The sequence below is a fragment of the Carcharodon carcharias genome, chromosome 5 (assembly GCF_017639515.1).
Source record: "Carcharodon carcharias isolate sCarCar2 chromosome 5, sCarCar2.pri, whole genome shotgun sequence".
In the NCBI taxonomy this organism is placed as follows: Eukaryota; Metazoa; Chordata; class Chondrichthyes; order Lamniformes; family Lamnidae; genus Carcharodon; species Carcharodon carcharias.
The window spans coordinates 134,527,074-134,547,439 of record NC_054471.1 but is presented as its reverse complement, the minus strand read 5'-3'; positions in this window follow the sequence as shown (position 1 = coordinate 134,547,439).

Here is a 20,366-nt window from a genome sequence, read left to right as displayed (position 1 = left end):
ACACACTGCAAGTTCAACAGTGCAATTCCAGGACATGAAACCTGGGTGTGAATTTCACAAAACAATGGATTCCCCAAATTGTTTGCCAGAAACCTTGACACTAGCAGTACTTTTTAGGTTTATATTGGTAACCTCACTCACTCAGCCCATAAAGATGTTTGCTGCTCTCTTGAGGCCACTGAGGCATATTGTTGGGATAGAGTACTTTGATTCGGATGAGAGTATGTTTGACCTAGAAGACTTGATCGGGGATGATTAGCTTTGCTGAAAGGGCTTGGGATGTTCAGGATTTTATTCAGAGAAAAGGAGTATCATTAGGCAGCATTATGGAATCATTCACGGGATACCTTCTAAGCGACCAGTCGGTCTCATTCTGACACAGAGTGCCAACAGCAGAAATGTGGTGTGTTCTCCTAACAATGCCATTTCTCACCTTCATAGCACACATTTGCGTAAAGAAGGATAATTAAGAACATGCAACATTTTTAAAATATTAAGATGAGTAATTTCAATGTACATAGTTGCAATTCACTGCTGCAGTTGCAATGCAGGAGTGATGCAGCAAACAGCTAGAAAATCATGTATGCACTAACATGGTGACAAAATAAAAGTATTCTTCACACAACACAGAATTTGTTTTGACTTTTACACTGCAACACACCTCCAAATTAGATGTGTAAGATTCCTCTGAAACCCTAATTTCTTTCAGAAACCAAATTAATTCTCGTAGATTAATTATGGTTTTGTTTGGAATTCAGTATCTCAATCTTTCAACTTTTTTTTACAATAAACTACAACTTTATATAATGTAGGTAATTGTAATATTGCCTAGGTTGTCTAATTTCATCCAGTACAGATAGGTGATTGAAGCTTTTCTTTAGATTCATATACTGCAAACAAAAGTATCTGTTACTTAACAGCTTGAAACAAAAGCTAATGCTCACATTTTTTCAGCATAGTGTTATATTTCAATTTAAAATAAAATGTTACTTGATCCTGGCGGGACACCTATTTCAGTGAAGCGTATGAAGCAGAAAAATCCTTTCTCATCTGTATGAAACTAATAGAAAAATAACTTTTGATTTAGAAGTTAAGAAAACATGCAGCACACTTAGCCTCCATCAATGTTATTAATTTGAAGCCTTTAATGGTTTCTTAAAATATTTTGAAATTGGTCAATAATTTGCTTTTTTAATCCTGTGCTATTGTAATGAATGAATTTTTATTAGTGGTCACACAGAAGGTATCCTATGAATGATTCCATAACACTGCCTAATGAAGCTCATTTTTTCCAAGAAAAGTCCCGAACATCCCAGGCCCTTTCAGTAAAGCTAATCACCCCCAATCAAGTCTTCTAGGTCAAGCATAGCCTCATCAGAATCAAAGTAATGTTCCTCTACTCTACAAGGAATATAGTTTTATGTTAATAATTTCTGCATTCATAACTATTTGCTGAGCTTGTAATTGCTCCACTCAGGTACCGAGTATGTTCAGTTGATTTCAATATTTCAATTCACTTATGTTTGAGTGTTTCATTGAAAATCCAAATATAACTTTGTTTTTCATTTTTAGGTTTAAAATTCGATCATTGTGACACATAAATGTGTACACAACTAACAATGATGAATAATTTTTAATTGTAAAAAATTCTAATTTTCATAAGCACAGTATGTACTTCAGATCGACTAATGGTTTCAATCATTTGGATTCCCTCCTGTAAGTTTTTGTATTCATGTTTTTGATGTCTTTCATATCAATGAATGAAGGTTGGGTGTGGCTGACAAGTAAATGAGCCAAGCCCTTGTAGCTCTTGCTTTCACTCAAAACAGGGTAATAATCAGGATTATTTTTGAATTGTCAGTTTTCTGGAGGCCACGTTAGATTTTTTGAATCTGTTGATTGCTCTTGCTAGTTTTCTAGGTATGCGTGCAGGTAATCGACTGGACCATTCAATCATTTCCATTTTGGAAATTTGAAATTAACCTTTGCCTCAGTGAACAACACTATGGAATTAAATATGACTCAATGAATTATTTTGTTAAATCTCTTGATCATGTAAATTTTAAAATCCCCTCCTTCATCACTTATAATGTTGGATGCCAGTGACAAACAGGTATCCCTGGTGCTCAACCTTTCCATGGCGCAAATGATGATAAACAGGTATGTTTCAAATTTCAGGTTGTTACCATTATTGATTTCACCCGCAGACCTGCATCCCTCATGACCAGGAGTTTCCTCTCTTTACCCAATATCAAGATGCATAATGGCATAATTCAGTGAGTGTAACAGTGGAGCCTGCTTGTTGCATGAATTGGACATTGGGATTTTTGCATGTGTCTTCAAGGCACATCTCAAATCTTCTGACAGGCAGACTTTACGGCACAAGGACAACTATAAATTGTTAAGCTGATTTATTTGGGTCAGTAAATGAATGTAACAGCAACAGATAAAGTAATCTTAAACAACTTAATTTCAGTAAATCCTCATAAACGATATAGGTACACTGACCCGTTATTGGCCTAAAATATTACTTATCTTTGATGCGTTTTTATCGGCTCTGAAACCTGACCAGCTGTCTAAGCTTAGGTCTGGCTTGCTTTCTTAGCAGAGGCAAATCTGCTTGCTCTTTTAGTCAGCAGATTTTGTTGAAATGGTCCCCAAGCAGATGTTTCACTCTTCTTTTGCTTCGAGTTAGAACTCCATGTCCAGGGATTAGTAAGTAAAGCTGCCACTTAAACAAGCAATACATGGTCTGTCCCACTTGTAGAAGCCTAAGCAAACCACCTTGTGGTGTTTCTTTAAGAATTCAATTCAATCTGTTCTCCAATGTAACTGACCACTGGAAGCATTGGAAATTAGGCAACAAATTCTTTTTTGTACCAGATCACTATTGGTATTTGTTCCAATGGCTGTCCTTTGACTGTTAAAATTATAAACCTCAGTCATATCAGAATGTATTGTAGCATCAAACAAAATCCTTTCTTGGGCAAATAGACAATGCACCCCAACTGTAAAAATCCCAGATAACATGTTACTATCGTTTGCACAGAATTTCAATTTGGTCGTCTGTATTAGGATGGATGACTCCAATGCACCTTTTTATTTCTGATTATAAGTGCCAGATGTTGTTGAGAAGTAATGGGAGCTAGCAAAGTGTAAAGGAGCAATTTCCAACCCATGTCCACTGGAGTTTTGCTGACTCAGGGTTCAATATGGCTGGTGGCATGGCCATCCTTTGCCAGAAGCAAATTTGATTGCGCTGCACCATAAGAATCCAGGATGCATGCCAGACTGATTCAACAAGCTCAATATTAAAATAATATCCTATGCAGTCAAATAACTGTGTTTTCTAATTGGCTTGCAACAGTGCTGACTCACCACATGATAAACTCACCCAGAAACTTGTTATGTATTCACCAGGTTGCTGTATATCTTATTTATCCCAGAACAATGCAGAAATGACTTAGTTCTAAATCGAGTTTTTTAAACAGAACTTTGAAACATCTCAGAGCTTACAGGATTTTCTACAGATGATTTTTGATTGGAGCCCTTCTAGGATTTTCTCAGGTTTTCTTAACTTTCAAGCTCAACCCACAGGTTTAACTAAACAGACTAGCATAATCAAACAAGGTTCAAACAAACATTGAATACTACACAACTCATGGCACTAACAGACAACAAGGACCCTGTGCTATTGAAAGAGTTTATAGCTTAATTCTTAGCTTGTGCTCTGCTAGGTAACTTATGAGTCTTTTTTTGGCTATTTTCTATGTCCTGATGAAAGGTCATCAACCTGAAACATTAACGCTTTCTCTTACCACAGATACTGCCTGGCCATGAGGGGACATGTTATTAACATTTTAAAATTCTTTATGTTTTATTTTAAAATCCTTCAGCTCCCTGAGTCAACACAGTGCCTCAGGGAGCTTTTACTGCACACACCCCCGCGCATGTGCAAAAATCAGCGCTCATGCTCCTGCCGCCCCCCACCCCAGCAGCGCTGAGTGCTGCAGTGCACGAGTCATTCTGGTTGGCCGTTAATTGGCCAGCCAGTGTGAAATCCATGTCGGGGCCTGATCGCGGGCAGCTTCGTGACCACTCCTGGGCCCGCCCACCGTGCCCGGCCGACGAGGGCAAAATTCTGACCATGAGGCATCTGAAATGTGTTGTGCAGAGAAACAGAATATCTGTGCATGAGAAAAGATAGTGTATCTTTTTGCAAGTGTTACTTGATATGTTACTGTAACTAGCACTGGCTAGATAGGACATCTTTGTGCTTACAGGAAAGGACACCGGTTAAAACTTGCCTGAATCACAGAGTCACAGAACATTTACAGTGCAGAAGGAGGCCATTCAGCCTGTCGAGCCTGCACTGGCTCTCTGAAAGAGCATTCTATCTAATTCAAAAACAGAATTACCTGGAAAAACTCAGCAGGTCTGGCAGCATCGGTGGAGAAGAAAAGAGTTGATGTTTCGAGTCCTCATGACCCTTCAACAGAAGTAATTCCACTCTCCTGCCTTATCCCCGTAACCTTGCACATTCTTTCTTTTCAGATAGCAATCCAATTCCCTTTTAAATACTTCGATCAACCTCCACCACCCACTCAGGAAGTTCATTCCAGACTCCCGCTGGATGAAAAAAAATTTCCTTACCTCACTTTTACTCCTTTTGCCAATTATTTTGAATATGTGCCCTCTAGCTCTTGCTGCTTATCTGGGTGGGAATAATTTCTCACTATTTCTGTCCGTGCCCCATAGGATCTTAAATGCCTCTATCAAGTCTCTTCTCAGCTTTTGGTCTTGTAGGCTCTTGTTTCTTGAATAACATGTATTTCTCATAAATGTGAACGTAAAAACAATAGAGGTGAGGAATAAATTTATCAGCCTTTGGAACATTATCAATAAAATGTTTGGATTTGTTCTCTTTCCAATCCAAATACTAAATCAATTTATAACATTCTGGTATCCATCCTTCATGAAAAACAAAATCACAGCATTTTGATATAGAAGACAAATTAATAAGGCATCTATCAAAGTTCAGTGATAACATGACTTGGGAAGCATAGGTTATTAAGAACTAAAGTTGATGGGGCTTTTTCTTTACACAGTGATTTCAGGATTTTTTTTGAGGAATGAAATTAATTCAAATCAAAACTTTTTATCAGAAGGCTCTAGCTTAGTGCACTTATGGACAGGATTTTCCCTTTGCCAGGCGGGCGCTTTGGGCGGGCCCGGGAGCGGCCGTGAAGCCGGCATTCGACACTGGCAGCGATTTCATGCTGGCAGGCCAATTAAGACCCACCCAGCGTGAACCCAGGCTCTTCACTGGTTGGCAAGCGGTGAGCGGGGGCGGGGGCCTGTCAGCCGCCGGGTCCAATGTTCCCTGAGCCAGCACTATGGACCCGAGTGCTGGACACGGCAGGCAGGAGGGCAGGTCAGATGGGCACTCGGCCACCCACTTCTCTGATGAGTGCCTTGCCATCCTCCTGGAGGAGATGGCTGCCAGGGGGATACTCTTGCCCCAAGGGATAGGAGGAAGAGGCCACTGCACCTCACCAAGAGGGCATGGGAGGAGGTGGCAGTGCTGGTCAGCAGCTATGATGTGGTGCGGCACCCCTGGGTGTAGTGCCGGATGCGATTCCATGACCTGCTGCATTCAGGAAGGGTGAGTGCCATGTTGTCATGTATCAGTGTGCAAAAGTGTTAAGGTCTGGATGTCCCCCCATGGCCCAGGGGGTGAGGCCTGGCTGCTTGGACTGAGGGCCTCAACTCAGATGTGACCTGCCAGGTGTTCCTCAGCTGGGGTTGGCTAGGCTGCAATGGCGCTGCAGGTAGAGAGTGGACTAATCAATGCTCGTCTGTTGTTCCAGGAGAAGATGGCCCACAATAACATTGAAAGGTTGTGGACCAGTGGAGGCCCTGCTAGACTCCCAATACTTGCGAGGTATGAGCAAGATACCTTGGAGCTTGAGAGCCGGCATGCTGACATGCAGCCGGGCGTAGAGAGGTGTGGATGCCAGAGGACGGTAAGGGTGTAGTGCGCAGAGGTGAGAATTTCAGTTTGTGCAACCATTCTAGTGTAGTCTTTTCATTGATGTGAGCTTCGAACCTGCAGTCCCCATTGATCATTGGAAGACAAGGTCAACATGATGCTGATCTCCATTGCCTCACCAGAGTGACTGGTATGCACAGTGACTGTGTGATGATTTAAACTAATGACATAGCACTGCTCTCCCTTTTAGGTTCACCAGCAGGCGTTCGATCTCCAGACCCTGAAGGGCCACCCCTGACACCAGAGAACTACCGGGTGTCATTTGCACCTGCATCACACCCGCTTTCTGAAGCAGGCACCAGCACAAATACCAGCACCTTGATGGGCATTAGAGCAGCAGCAAGGATCTTGGTGCACATCGATGAGGGCATTTCATACTTGCTCAAGGCGACGGCGGAGCCAGTTTGCCCAGGACACCAGCAGTCAAAGGACTACTGAGGACCAGCACGATGCTGAGTCGAAGGCAAATGATAAGCCTCTGGAGTCATCTATTAGGTGGCAGATGCTGCATGTCAAATGATGTGTGAGGGAGGATCTGGCAGAGATCCATGAGGATCTGCGTGCCATGGTCTCCGTGATAGAGGAGTCCATGCGGAGCATGAGCACTGCTTTGACCTTCATGGCTGAGTGCAATGACTCCTCCATTGAGAGAGTGGCAAGTCTCATGGGCAGGCAGCTCCAGGGTCAGAATTAGGGGTTCCTGGGGCTGTTCTCAGACCTGCAAGCTCTCACACAGGTCGTCAGTGCCAGTGTGGGGGATGGATGAGACACTCAGTATGGTATCTAGGTGCCCGTCCATTAATCGTGTGAAGGGAGGCCCAGAGTGACCTCATGTTGGTGCACGAGCTGCCTGTCGTCTCTGCAGGCTCCTCTCGGGATGCTCTGGATGATGGCAGCAGCTCCTCCACCCCTCTGCCAGTGACTGTGGCACCTGATGAGGCTGCAGCCACGGGAAGATGCCAGCCGTGGCACTGGCTGTTCCCTCCTAGGCGGGGCCAGCACAGGCTCCACCGGCCCCACCTAGAGGATGATTGCCAAGGTCATGAAGGCCAACAAGACAGCAGAGTCATCAGGCTGTCTCCAATGCCGGTGCCAGAGAGTGAAAACACCAAGACGTAGCACTTGCAAACGTAAGTTAAAGGCACCATGAGCACCAGAGGGACAGGTCACAGGTGATTTTGTGCTCATTTTTGTTTACTTTATGGATACTGGTCTGATGTTGAATACCAGAAACATTTCTGTTAAAATTATCGAACTGTCAGAATGACATTAATTGTGTTTTTGTCATCATGGCCTGAGAATGCTTCACCTTTTTATTTCATTGGTGCGGGGAATGCCAGTATGTAATGCTGGACGTAGGTGTCTCTGTAATTTATTGCACTGAGTGTTCATTGTGTTCAAGTGAAAGGGTCCTTTCAGATATCCAGAATGGAGGCGGCAGCCCTGGCATGGGTTTGAAGCTGATCTTTGGTGGTCTAGCTGAAGGAACGTTGGATCAAGGCATCCCAGGTGTCCCTGCCTCTCTGGAGGTTACTGAGATCTGGCGCCACGCCCTCAGCATTTTCCTCATAGTGCTCCCCTTCAGACTCATTACCGGATTCATCATCTGTTGCCTGTGGAGCTGCATCAAGATCCTCTTCCTCCAATGGGTCCTCCCATGCCAGTGCCGGATTGTGGGGAGCGCAGCATGCAACCACGAGCAATGACATCCGCTCTCGGCGGGTATTGTAGTGTTCCTCCTGAAAGGTCCAGGCATCAGAAACGCATGTTGAGAAGACCAATGGTCCTCTCTACCACCGCCCTTGTGGAGGCATGACTCGTATTTTAACATTTCTCTGCTGCCTCTATTCTTGGGTGGCAAAGAGACATCATGAGCCACCTCTTCAACAGATTGCCCTTGTCACCCAGCAGCCATCCACCCAGTCGGGCTGGAGCACTGAAGAACTTCAGCGCCTGGGAGTGTCTCAGGATGTATGTGTCATGGGAGCTGCCAGGGTATCTTGCACAGACTTACAGAACCTTGTATCCTATGGTCACACACGATCTGCACATTCATGGAGGGGTATCCCTTCCTGTTGATAAAGGCACCCGGCTGACCCGCTGGCGCCTTGATGGTCACATGTGCAGTCGATTGCATCTGGGAAGCGGGGGAACCCAGCAATTGCTGCAAAGCCTCTAACTCACTCAGCCTGTCTGGCCTCCTCCGTTCCTCTGTAAGGTAAAAAATAAAGGTCAGTACCCACCTGAACAGAGCTTCTGTCACCAGCTTAACGCAACTGTGGACAGATGATTGGAAGACTCCACTCAGATCCCCCACCGACCCCTGGAAAGAGCCGGGGGCATAGAGCTTGAAGGCCACTGACATGGGGTGTCCACCCACATGGTGGAGCTGATCTCAGGCTCAATCATCTGACAAACGGAAGCCACAGTCTCCCTGGAGAGATGGAGCCTCCTTCGGCATTGTACCTTGAGCATATTGAGGTAGCTGTATCGCTGCCTGTAAACCCTGGCACCAGATTAGTGGCATCTTCTGTGGCCCCTTCTGCCTTGGCTCTGCATCCCTTGTACCTGCACCTCTCCTCCCACCAATCCTTCCCCTGAAAGCTGCATGGGGACACCTGTCCCCTCTCCCTTCTGCCCCTCTCTTCCTCCTCAGAGGAGGTGTCACCAGCTGAGACCACAATCCCCATTATCAAGGTAAAAGAAGGCTGATACCTGGAAGTGTCCGAATCCTTCGAGGGCCTGGCAGACAGCAATAAGTCCTGAAGTGAAGCCTGGAGATGCTACGAATGAAGGCCCAAATGGAGATGAAGCTGGCAAGTATTAATAAGCAACCAGCAGCAAGCTAACTGCCAAACTCCTCACTACTCACACTGGCAATGCTGCTGACCCTTTTTATCCCTCCTTTGGATGAGGTTTGTGAAAATGTCAGCTGAGCGCCTGCCCATTTTGCCAGTGTGAAGAGCAGAAAATCGCATGGGCAAAGTAAAATCACAGTCAATTAGACTGTTAAGGGCCTTAACTGGCTGTTTCATTAATGGTGGGCGCGACTCCAGCGCCCCTATGAGCCCGTCGAGTGAAATATTGCACGAGTGTGTGATGATGTCGAGGCACTTGCCCGACGTCATTGCGCACTATTTCATTCCCGATCAGGTCGGGCGTGCGCCTGCAGGATGAAAAGTTCTGCCCTATGTATTGTAAAATAAGATCTTGTGTATATAGGAACCTAGTGTCTAGGTCCAGCAAACTGCCATGAAAGCATTTAGTTACAGCTGACTGTGTTCTCCTTCTTGAAGCACGAACACACCACCAGCTGTTGGGGCAGTGCAGACACGTTCTCCAATAACTCATGACATTTAAAATATGCTGAAAATGTCATAGAATGATTAATGTACCAATGCTGTCTGAAAGATGAAAGTGACTTTTGGTCAAAAGTCGATTTCAGTAGTTTGTAAGTGGGTGTGAAGGAAAATAAGCATTTCATCTAATGGCTTTCAAATTTAAATGAATTCTTCCCCATATTTATTGATGAGCAATTGATTTTACAGTTACTTGCTTTTTCCTTTATGAGGTAAACTGGGACAAATCCATCCTAGTTATTATTTTAATTTCCTAATAAATTCCAGTTACAGAAGGTCTGGTCTGGATATTGTAATTTCAATCTTCACTGTGTTACATTTTTCCCCCCTGTCTCTATATGAAAATACACTTCTTACATCTTTTTTCCAGTTTCAAACTCCTTGGTTGAATTTGGTTTTTGTTTCATAAAAATAGAGGCCTTCGTGGTGTTTATCAGAACACGTTCCAATCTGAATGCCCAGTCCTAGATTTTCCCAATGTTGTGGGTAAACTGGCAAGGGGGTACTTCTGCCCACATATGTACTTCTGCCAACACCCAACTTTCTTAAATAAAGACAGAAAATGCTGGAAATACTTAGCTGGTCAGGTTTCATCTGTGGAGAGAGAAATAGAGTGAACAGCCTGAACTTTAAAGACAGTCAGGATCCTCACTTTGGGTTTAAAAATGGGTCCTGAGCTGGCCCTTTCTAGCAGTAGGGCATGCTCAGCAATCTTATCACAGGCGGCCTCTGAATTGGCTGGAAAAATGTACGCAGGAGCTAGGCATGCACTTAAAAAGATTGAGGGTCCAAGAGGATGGGTCACTGGGACTGCGGGTGCTGCCTTCCCTGTCCATAGCCCCTGCTTTGTTTCATTAAATCAACCAACCCCCACCCCGCCCCCCCAACCCTAACAACCCCTGAGCTGCTGCTACCTCTTTTCAGCTGGCAGCATCCCCATGTGGCGCGAGGTTCATGGTGCTCTCAGCAAAATGCCAACAGCAACTTAAAATGGCTCCTAACTCGGCCATTAATTATGTAAATTAGCTGCCTGCTTCCTTGGGGTGAGCAGCCTCTGTTGGGAAAATCCCGCGATGGTAGTGCTGCATCGGAAAGCCTATCCCACCTGACTCCCTGTGAGCTTACCAGCCCCCTCCCCTCCAACCCCACCTCCCGGGGACAGGTAAAATCCTGGCCAATGTTTCAGATCTGTGACCTTTCAGTAGAACTGAGGAAGTACAGAAATGTAATAGGTTTTGAGCAAGCGGAAAGTGGGAGGGGGTAGAAAGAACAAAAGGGAAGATCTGTGATAGGATGGGGATCAGGAGAGTTTGAATGACATAAGTTTTTATGGTACAAAAGCCAAGGGGATTGGTAATGAGTAAAGAAACAAAGATGTGTCTAGTCGAAGTGTGAATTTCTAGATTGCAAACTAAAGGAACAAAGAAAAACAGGAAAAAATGAACCAGCAAAAAAAATCACACAAAACAAAATGGAGGCAGATGTTATGACCTGAAATTGTTGAACTCCATGTTGAGTCCAGAAGGTTGTAGATTGCCAGGTTGAAAAGTGAGGTGCTGTTCCTCAAGCTTGCGACAAAAATGTCAGAGTGGGAGCAATGTGGAGAATTGAAATTCTCACCAACTTTCACAGTTTCCAGAAGCAGCAGCAGAGATATTGCTCTTAGACATAAGAGCCAGGATATAAAGGCTCTGTGGCACACTGGGAGCCATGTCCTAGGAGATGAATATCTGGAAGTCTAGAGGGAGGGAACTCTGCCAATCCATGGATGATGCTAAAAATTTTATAATTTCTGTTTGATTGAAATCAATAGAAATTACAATTGGGTGCATTCTAGTGAGACATTTGGTCCCCAACATACCAGTTTACCACTAAGTGATGAGGGTGCAAAAGGCCCCCAGAAGCATTGCCGTTCACTGGTGCCTCAGCCAATGTCCCGGTGTAACTCCAGTGAGAATCTGGTGCACTGCCTCGATTTGATGCTTTGTAGAATGCAGATTAAGAATCACCCAGATAGAGTGGAGTAGGACTCCAGACGTTTGGAAACCACCTAATTCACTATATAGGAACCATTAGTTTTTGTGCCACAGCCACAGTGGATAATGAATACTGTATAATATTGTTTCTATTGCTGCTAAGTTAAATTTGTTTAAATGAAATTATTTTTGATCAGTGATTCCTCCTAAAGACCTATATTGTTTGAAATGTTCTACTGATCTGAGTTTCTATATGCTTTGGCATCTTGTGAATGAAAAAGTTGCATTCCAGGGGAGAAAGGATCAGAAGGATATGGATGATAACGTGAGATGAACCAAAGTGCAAGGAGGACCATGTAGAGCACAGAGCAGTTGGGCTGAATGGCCTGTATCTGTGCTGTCAACTTTACGTGGGATGTCAGGGGTGGGGGGGTGGAACTTCCAGCCCTGCCCTCCACCAGGTTCGTTCAGTCTCACTGAAAGTCAATGGACTTTTGGCTGGGCCACCAAGTCTCTCACAGCGGGTCCCACCAGGACAGCACCAGAAAATCCTGGTCCATGTCTTTGTCTGTGTTTATATCATAAGGTGGCTTAAATAGATGAAGACAAGACCATCCATATAGATGTTGAGATACTGCAGCAGTCATGATTCATCTTCATACTATCCAGAACCATATGGTGTAAACAACGGCATTAATAACACCTTTAGTAAGCACAAGAAACCCAATCCCTCATCTACTATTTCTTTGCCCTATATCACATTTCCTGCAATGTTTGAATGAGTACTTCTTCCTTCACCTGATCCGATTTAAAATTTTAAATAAAGAGGTTGAAAAAATTTCCCTGCCATGTCCCCTCATGTGACGCTGTCACACAAGTTGGGATATGTCCATCACTTTTATTGAAAGATGTGGTTAAAATTTAAAGACCCTCATGAAACCTCATCCCATCCATGGATGAGGTTTCATACTTTTTTCTGAAGCCCGCCAGTGCTCCCGGCCTGCCCACCAACCTTAAGGTTAGAGGGGCAGGTCCATTAATGACCTTAATTACTTTTCAAAACAAAAACAGAATTACCTGGAAAAACTCAGCAGGTCTGGCAACATCGGTGGAAAAGAATAAAGTTGACGTTTTGAGTCCTCATGACCCTTCAACAGAACTGAGTAAAATTAGGAGAGGGGTGAAATATAAGCTGGTTTAAGATGGTGGAGGGGGAGAGAAGTGAGGGAGGGTGGTGGTATAGGGACAAGCAAGCAGTGATAGGAGCAGATAATCAAAAGATGTCACAGACAAAAGAACAAAGAGGTGTTGAAGGTGGTGATATTGTCTAAGAGAATGTGTTAATTAAGAATGGATGGCAGGACACACAAGGTACAGCTCTAGTGGGGGTGGGGTGAAATAAGACTAACAGGGCATAAAAGGTATAGATTTAAAAATAATGGAAATAGGTGGGAAAAGAAAAATCTATATAAATTATTGGAAAAAACAAAAGGGAGGGGGAAGAAATGGAAAGGGAGTGGGGATGGAGGAGGGAGTTCAAGATCTAAAGTTGTTGAATTCAATATTCAGTCCGGAAGGCTGTAAAGTGCCTAATCGGAAGATGAGGTGCTGTTCCTTCAGTTTGCATTGAGCTTCACTGGAACAATGCAGCAAGCCAAGGACAGACATGTGGGCAACAGAGCAGGATAGGGTGTTAAAATGGCAAGCGACAGGGAGGTTTGGGTCATTCTTGCAGACAGACCGCAGGTGTTCTGCAAAACGGTCGGCCAGTTTGCGTTTGGTCTGTCCAATGTAGAGGAGACTGCATTGGGAGCAACAAATGCAGTAGACTAAGTTGGGGGAAATGCAAGTGAAATGCTGCTTCACTTGAAAGGAGTGTTTGGGCCCTTGGACGGTGAGGAGAGAGGAAGTGAAGGGGCAGGTGTTGCATCTTTTGTGTATGCATGGAGAGGTGCCATAGGTGGGGGTTGAGGAGTAGGGGGTGATGGTGGAGTGGACGAGGGTGTCCCGGAGGGAACGATCCCTACGGAATGCCGATGGGGGGGGTGAAGGGAAGATGTGTTTGGTGGTGGCTTCATGCTGGAGTTGGCGGAAATGGCGGAGGATGATCCTTTGAATGCGGAGGCTGGTGGGGTGATAAGTGAGGACAAGGGGTCCCTATAATGTTTCTGGGAGGGAGGAGAAGGCGTGAGGGCGGATGCGTGGGAGATGGGCCAGACACTGTTGAGGGCCCTGTCAACGACGGTGGGTGGAAAACCTCGGTTAAGGAAGAAGGAGGACATGTCAGAGGAACTGTTTTTGAAGGTAGCATCATCAGAACAGATGCGACGGAGGTGAAGGAACTGAGAGAATGGGATGGAGTCCTTACAGGAAGCGGGGTGTGAGGAGCTGTAGTCGAGGTGGCTGTGGGAGTCGGTAGGCTTGTAATGGATATTGGTGGACAGTCTATCACCAGAAATTGAGACAGAGAGGTCAAGGAAGGGAAGGGAAGTGTCAGAGATGGACCACGTGAAAATGATGGAGGGGTGGAGATTGGAAGCAAACTCAATAAATTTTTCCAGGTCCCGACGAGAGCATGAAGCAGCACCGAAGTAATTATCGATGTACCGGAGAAAGAGTTGTGGGAGGGGGCCGGAGTAGGATGGGAACAAGGAATGTTCCACATACCCCATAAAGAGACAGGCATAGCTGGGGCCCATGCGGTTGCCTCAATGGGCTGTTGACAAGATGGCGGGTGCAAAGCTGACTCAGCTGCGTCCCCGCCAACCTGAAAATGGAAATAACATGGTGTGACATCGGGGGTTCCACCCGGCGTGATCCTGTGTCATTTTATGCGTCGGCAAGCGGGCCCCACCCCCGCTCACCTATTGGAAGATCCTGCGCCAAAATTCTCTCGGGTCAGAATTTTTGGCTCGGCAAGTGGGGCCCCACCCCTACTTGTCGAGGCATAAAATGAAGCGGGGTGACATTGGGCATGCGTCCTGATGTCACTGAGCATCATTTAGATCTTCAGTTCGACGGGCACACAGCCAAATCAGCTGCGTGCCCACCGAACTGCCAAAGGCCTATTAAGGCCATTTAAAAACTAATTAAACTAATAAACTGAGCCGCCCATCTAACCCTAAGGTTGGCAGGCAGGCAAAGTGCCCAGGCGGCCTTTGCATTTTTCATGGAACCTCATCCAAGGGCGGGTTGAGGTTTCATGAAGTGTTTATAAATGGAATAAAACATTTTATAAAAATTCATTGACATGTCCCAGCCCATGTGACACTGTCACATGAGGGGACATGTTTTAAAAGTTTTTCCTTTTCTTTATTTAAATTTTAAAAACTTAAAGTGCCTCAGAGAAATTTCTGCACTTTTTTGCATGCAAAAGAGCGCAGGCCCCGACTCAGGGAACCCCCACCCCCCGCCGTCAGCCCACACAGGGACCGCTCAGTGCTTCCAGGTGCACATCATGCTGGGCGGGCCTTAATTGGCCCTCCCACATAAAATGGCCACACGATCCCAATCGGGGGCACCGATCGGGTCTGTGCCCACCCCAACCCGCTCCCACACAACCCCTCCCAGCGGGGAGAAATTTCTCCCCTAGATTCTGGAATGTTCTCAACAGATTGGAGCTAACAAATTCAAAAAAGGAAGGAGAGAGAAAATAGGGAACTAAAAGCCAGTAAGCCTGACATCAGTCATCGGGAAAGTGCTGCAATCTATTATTGACAAAGTCTTAACAATGAACTTAGAAAAGCATAGTATGATTAAAACAAATCAATGTGGCTTTACAAAAGGGAAATCCTATTTGGCAAATTTACTACAGTTTTATGAACATGTAACTATTAAGGTAGATAGAGGGGGACAAGTAGATACAGTATACTTTGTTTTCCAAAAAAGCAATTGATAAGGTGACACACAAAAGGTTAATCCATAAGATAAAGGTTCATGGAGTTACGGGTAATATATTAGAATGCATTGAGGGTTGGCTAACAAACAGGAAGCAGAATAGGGATATATGGAGCATTTTCAAGTTGGCAGGCTATTAGTGGAGTGCACAATGATCAGTGCCAAGGCTTCAGCTATTTACCACCTATATAAGTGACTTAGACAAAGGGCCAGAGAGTAATGTATTTAAGTTTGCTGACAATACAAAACTAGGTGGGAATACAAGCTGTGAGGAGGGCACAAAGAGGCTGCAAAGAGATATAGACAGGTTAAATGAATAGGCAACAAGATGGCAGATGGACTATAATGTGTGGAAGTGTGAGGTTATTCACTTTGGTTGTGAGAATAGAAAAGCAGAATAGCTTTTAAAAGGCATGACATTTGTAAATGTTGATGTTCAGAGGGATTTGGGTGTACTCATACAAGGAACACAAAAAGTTAGCATGTAGGTACAGCAAGCAATGAGGAAAGCATGTTAGCCTTTATTGTAATTAGATTTGAGTACAAGCCTAAAGAAGCCTTCCTACAATTTTACATGGCTTTGGCGAGACCACTCCTGGAATGCTGTGTACAATTTTGGTCTCCATATTTAAGCAGGCATTACAGCGAATGTTCACTGGACTTGTCACTGGGTGAGAGAATCTGACAGGCTGAGAAACTGGGCCAATGATTCTTTGAAATTTTAAAGAATGGGAAATGATCTCACTGAAACAGACAAGTTTCTGAAGGGGCTTGACAGGGTAGACAATGAAACATTGTTTCCCCTCGGTAAGGAATCTAAAACAAAAGGGTACAGTTTCAGGGTGAGGGGTCAATTATTTACGACAGAGATGAGGAGAAATTTCTTCACTCAAAGGGTTGTGATTCTTTGGAATTCCCTACACCAGAAAGTTGTGGGTGTGCCATTGAATAAGGGCAGAGTTTAACACTGGCAGGATTTTACGGTCCTGCTGAAGTCAATGGACTTTTGAACGGGCATTTATGCCCCACCCTTGCCACGATGGGGCCATAAAATTCCGCCCAATGTTTCAGGCAGAGATAAACTGATTTTTGGTGTCTTAGAAAATCAAAGGATATGGGAAGCGGGTGGGAAGTGGAGTTCATGCCCAAGATCAGCCATGATTATATTGAATGGTGGAGCAGGCTTGATGGGCCAGCCAGTGTGAAAGGTGCACTGAGAAGCTCAGCACTGCCCGGGTGGGGGCGTGAGGAGTGTGAGCGTAAAAGTCTGCGCATGCACAGGGGAGCGCACACTGAAAGCTCCCTGAAGGCAGGAGCTGCCTCAGGGAGCTGAAGAATTGTAAAATCAAGAATAAAGATTTTGAGAATGTGAAAAACATGTCCCCAGATAGGACTCACTCACATTAACAATGGCATAGTAAAAATGCTGTCAAAAAATTTATTAAATTAATGTTGGAAATCTCACCCCGCCCGTGGATGAGGTATCCTAAAAATCCAAAGGCCGCCTGGCTGATTCGCCTGCCTGCCAACCGTAAGGTTGGACAGGCAGCAAAAAATAGCTTTTAATTAATTGATTAATGGCCTTAAAAGGCCTCTTAATTGTTAGTGGACACGCTGCTGACTCTCACGTGCACCTGCCGACTGAAATATCACGCAAATGTGCAATAATGTCAGGATGCTCACCCGATGTCATTACGCGCTATTTTATGCCCAATTGGGTCAAGCGCGTGCTCGCCTACGGGACGTAAAGTCCTGCCCATATTCTTGCAACATAGGCTTCAGAAAGATGAATTTTACCTCAGTCTTTGAGAGTTCAATTAATAAAATCCCGGCCATGAGCCATGAACCAGACATAACAGCCATGTAGCATCATGTAGGAAAAAGGATAAGTAGCATTTTGGACACAAGGGATACTTACGGCAATAAGGGGTAGCACTAGAGTTAGAGCAAAATGAAAGGAACAATTGTAGTAAACATGTACATTTCAGGCAATTCTGTGCTTTTATATATTTTTGCCAGGAGAAACTCCTGTCATCCCTCCTATAGGGAACATATTTATAACTGTAATCTCTCAAAGAGGATATCAGAGGCATTGCAGATTTGCTGAATAAATCTCTCAGGGAAAGAAATTTGTTGTTTCATGCAAATTGATGGCTCTTCTTTTCTAAGGCCAGAACACTGAGGTCGGCTAGCACGGGACATGGGGCTCGCTCGCCGACACGTAAAATGACGTGGGATGACGTCGGGTGGAACCCCTGAAGCCACCCTGCATCATTTCAATCTTGAGGTTGGCGGGGGCGCAGCCGAGTCAGCTGTGCACTCACCAACTTGTCAACGGTCTAGTGAGGCCATTTAAAAACTAATTCAAGTAATTAATGGACCTGCCCGTCCAACCTTAAGGCTGGGCAGGCCGGCAGCTCTGGTGGGCTTCAGAACAAACATGAAATCTCATCCACGGGCGGAATGAGGTTTCATGAGGGTTTTTAAAAATTTAATAAAAGTTTGATTAAAAGTGATGTACATGTCCCAACTCATGTGACAGTGTCACATGAGGAGACATGTCAGGGAAATTTTATTTCTGTACATTGACCATTTTTAAATTTGGCGCTGATCTCCCTGAGGCTGCACTTAGCCTCAGGGAGATGAATGTGTTCTTTTGTGTGCTTGCACGAAAGAGCACGCTCTTGGCTGAGGGGATCCCCCCGCCCGCACAGGGAGCATATAATTGGCCCGCCCATGTAAACTGGGGGCTCACCCCCAAACAGGGATGCCAATAGGAAACACACCTTCACGCACCTGCTCTTGCACTTCCCCCCACCGACGGGGAGAAAATTCTTCCCTGAGAAGAAATTGGTCATCTCTTACTTTGCATTCTCCGTAAACTTGGGTTCAGCTAAAACTCTACTGCCCATATTCTAACCTGCACCAAGTCCACGTCAATCAAGACCCCTGTGCTCACTGTTCTACACTGGCTCCTAGTCCAGCAACACATCAGCTTTAAAATATTTATTCTTGTTTTTGAATCTCTCTATGTCCTGGTCCCTCTCTAATTCTGTATCCTCCTCCAGCCCTGCAAACCTCTGGGATCTCTGCAGTCCTCAAGTTCTGGCCTCTTGCGCATCCTCAATTTTAATCGCTCCACTATTAGTGGCAGTGCCTTCAACCGCCTAAGTCCTAAACTCTGGATTGTTCTCCCTAAACCTCTCCAACTCTCCTTCTCTCCCCTCCATTATGCACCTTAATGCCTACCTAATTCACCAAGCTTTAGATTATCTGTTCTAATATTTCCTTGTGTGACTCAATTCTAAATTTTGTTTGATAATGCTCTTGTGAAGCACCTTGGGATGTTAAAGATGCTATACAAATAACGTTTTAAAATGCAAGGAACTGTTGCTGTTGATAACAATCGTGGCAGACATCAGTATATTTGAGTCTAATCCTTTGCTAAGTCCTGCCCAACTGAAGATCTGCCACCATGACAGGTGAGAGTAAATTGACTGTTGTGTCTGCAGAATAAACAATTGTAGAAGATATCACAGCCAAGTTCAATCTTATTCCTCTTAACACTGATATATGTGCATTTCCCAGCAAAAGATCAGCTCATTCAAAGATCTTTTGATGTGTTCAATGATGTGATCCTTTTTGGTCTGTCTGGCTTAACCCCTCATTGGATAAGTTCACTGAGCCATCTAGAAATCCCCACATGGTTGGTCCATGGAGCAATCCAATTCTTAACAAAGAATCAGTGTTCCTAGTTATCTAATTATTGTTGCCATTTCTTACATTTAGCCGGTGCACACTGAGTCAATCCTGTGTATGTTAATAGAGATATGCTTCTGAGCACATCCCTGAGTGGTTGAATTTTATGTTTTAAATGGCAATTGTGCAAATGAAACCTCATCATAAAGTGCAGGCATAATGATCTCGAGATTGTATATTGTCTATACCATTCAGCAACCAATCAAAATATAATGACAATTGTCTCATATAGCTAATTCTAGAAAAACGACTTTTAAGTTCTAGTTCAGAATATTTCTTATTTAAACATCTTGCATTCTATTTCCCCGCATGGAATCATGATTTCTACCACCTCTGTACCTGATAGGATACAAATAAACTCACCAAAGGACACAGATAATATGATTGTTCTGGTGGTTATGCTAGAGCTTGAAGCTCTTTATTATGTGTAAACCATATATTATGGTTCAGGTTCAGTGGAACAGTGTCTTTTTGTTGTGATTTAAGAAAGAAAAGCTTCATCAGAATACAAAATAAATTTTCTGTTACAGCAAGTGTACAAGAGGGAATCGCTCATCTCGAAGCAGCTCCTATTAAGGATCCAGACAATTTATTTTCAATTGAAGTGAGAATGTTACACTATTTCAAAAGTTATTGATTAGATGATTAAAAGTGATGTTTTCAGTGAAGATTCTAAAGGTTACTAATTCAGTGACAGTTAATGTCTGGATAGGTGATGCTGTATGGGCGGAATTGTAAGGCTCCATCGCAGAAAATCCCACCAGCAGGAGGAGCTGTAAGATCCCGGCCTATGGGCAGAATTTTCTGCCTGTCGAGCAGGCAAGCCCGACCCAATCTCCGGCGGGCGCAGAGCTGATCCCTGCCAGTAAAGCGGACCGCACCACCATTTTACATGGGTGGGCCAATTAAGGCACGCCCAGTGTGACGTCCAGTGGGAAGCGCTGCACTCCCTGAGCGGGCGGGGTGGGGGGGGGGTGGGTGTTCCCTAAAAGTGAGAGTGCGTTCTTTCGCGCATGCGCACGAAAGAGCGCACATCTCCCTGAGGCAAAGTGCAGCCTCAGGGAGATCGCCTAGACTTTGAAAATATTAAAAATAGAAAAGAAAAATCACTTACATGTCCCCCTCTTGTGACAATGTCACATGAGTTGGGACATGTTCATAATTTACAGAATAACTTTATTAAAGTTTTTAAAACCTTGCATGAAACTTCATGCTGCCACTGGATGTGGTTTCATGTTTTCTCTATTTGCCACTGGGGCTCCTGGCCTGCCCACCAACCTTAGGGCTGGACGGGCAGGTCCTTCAATTGGTTAAATGATCCTG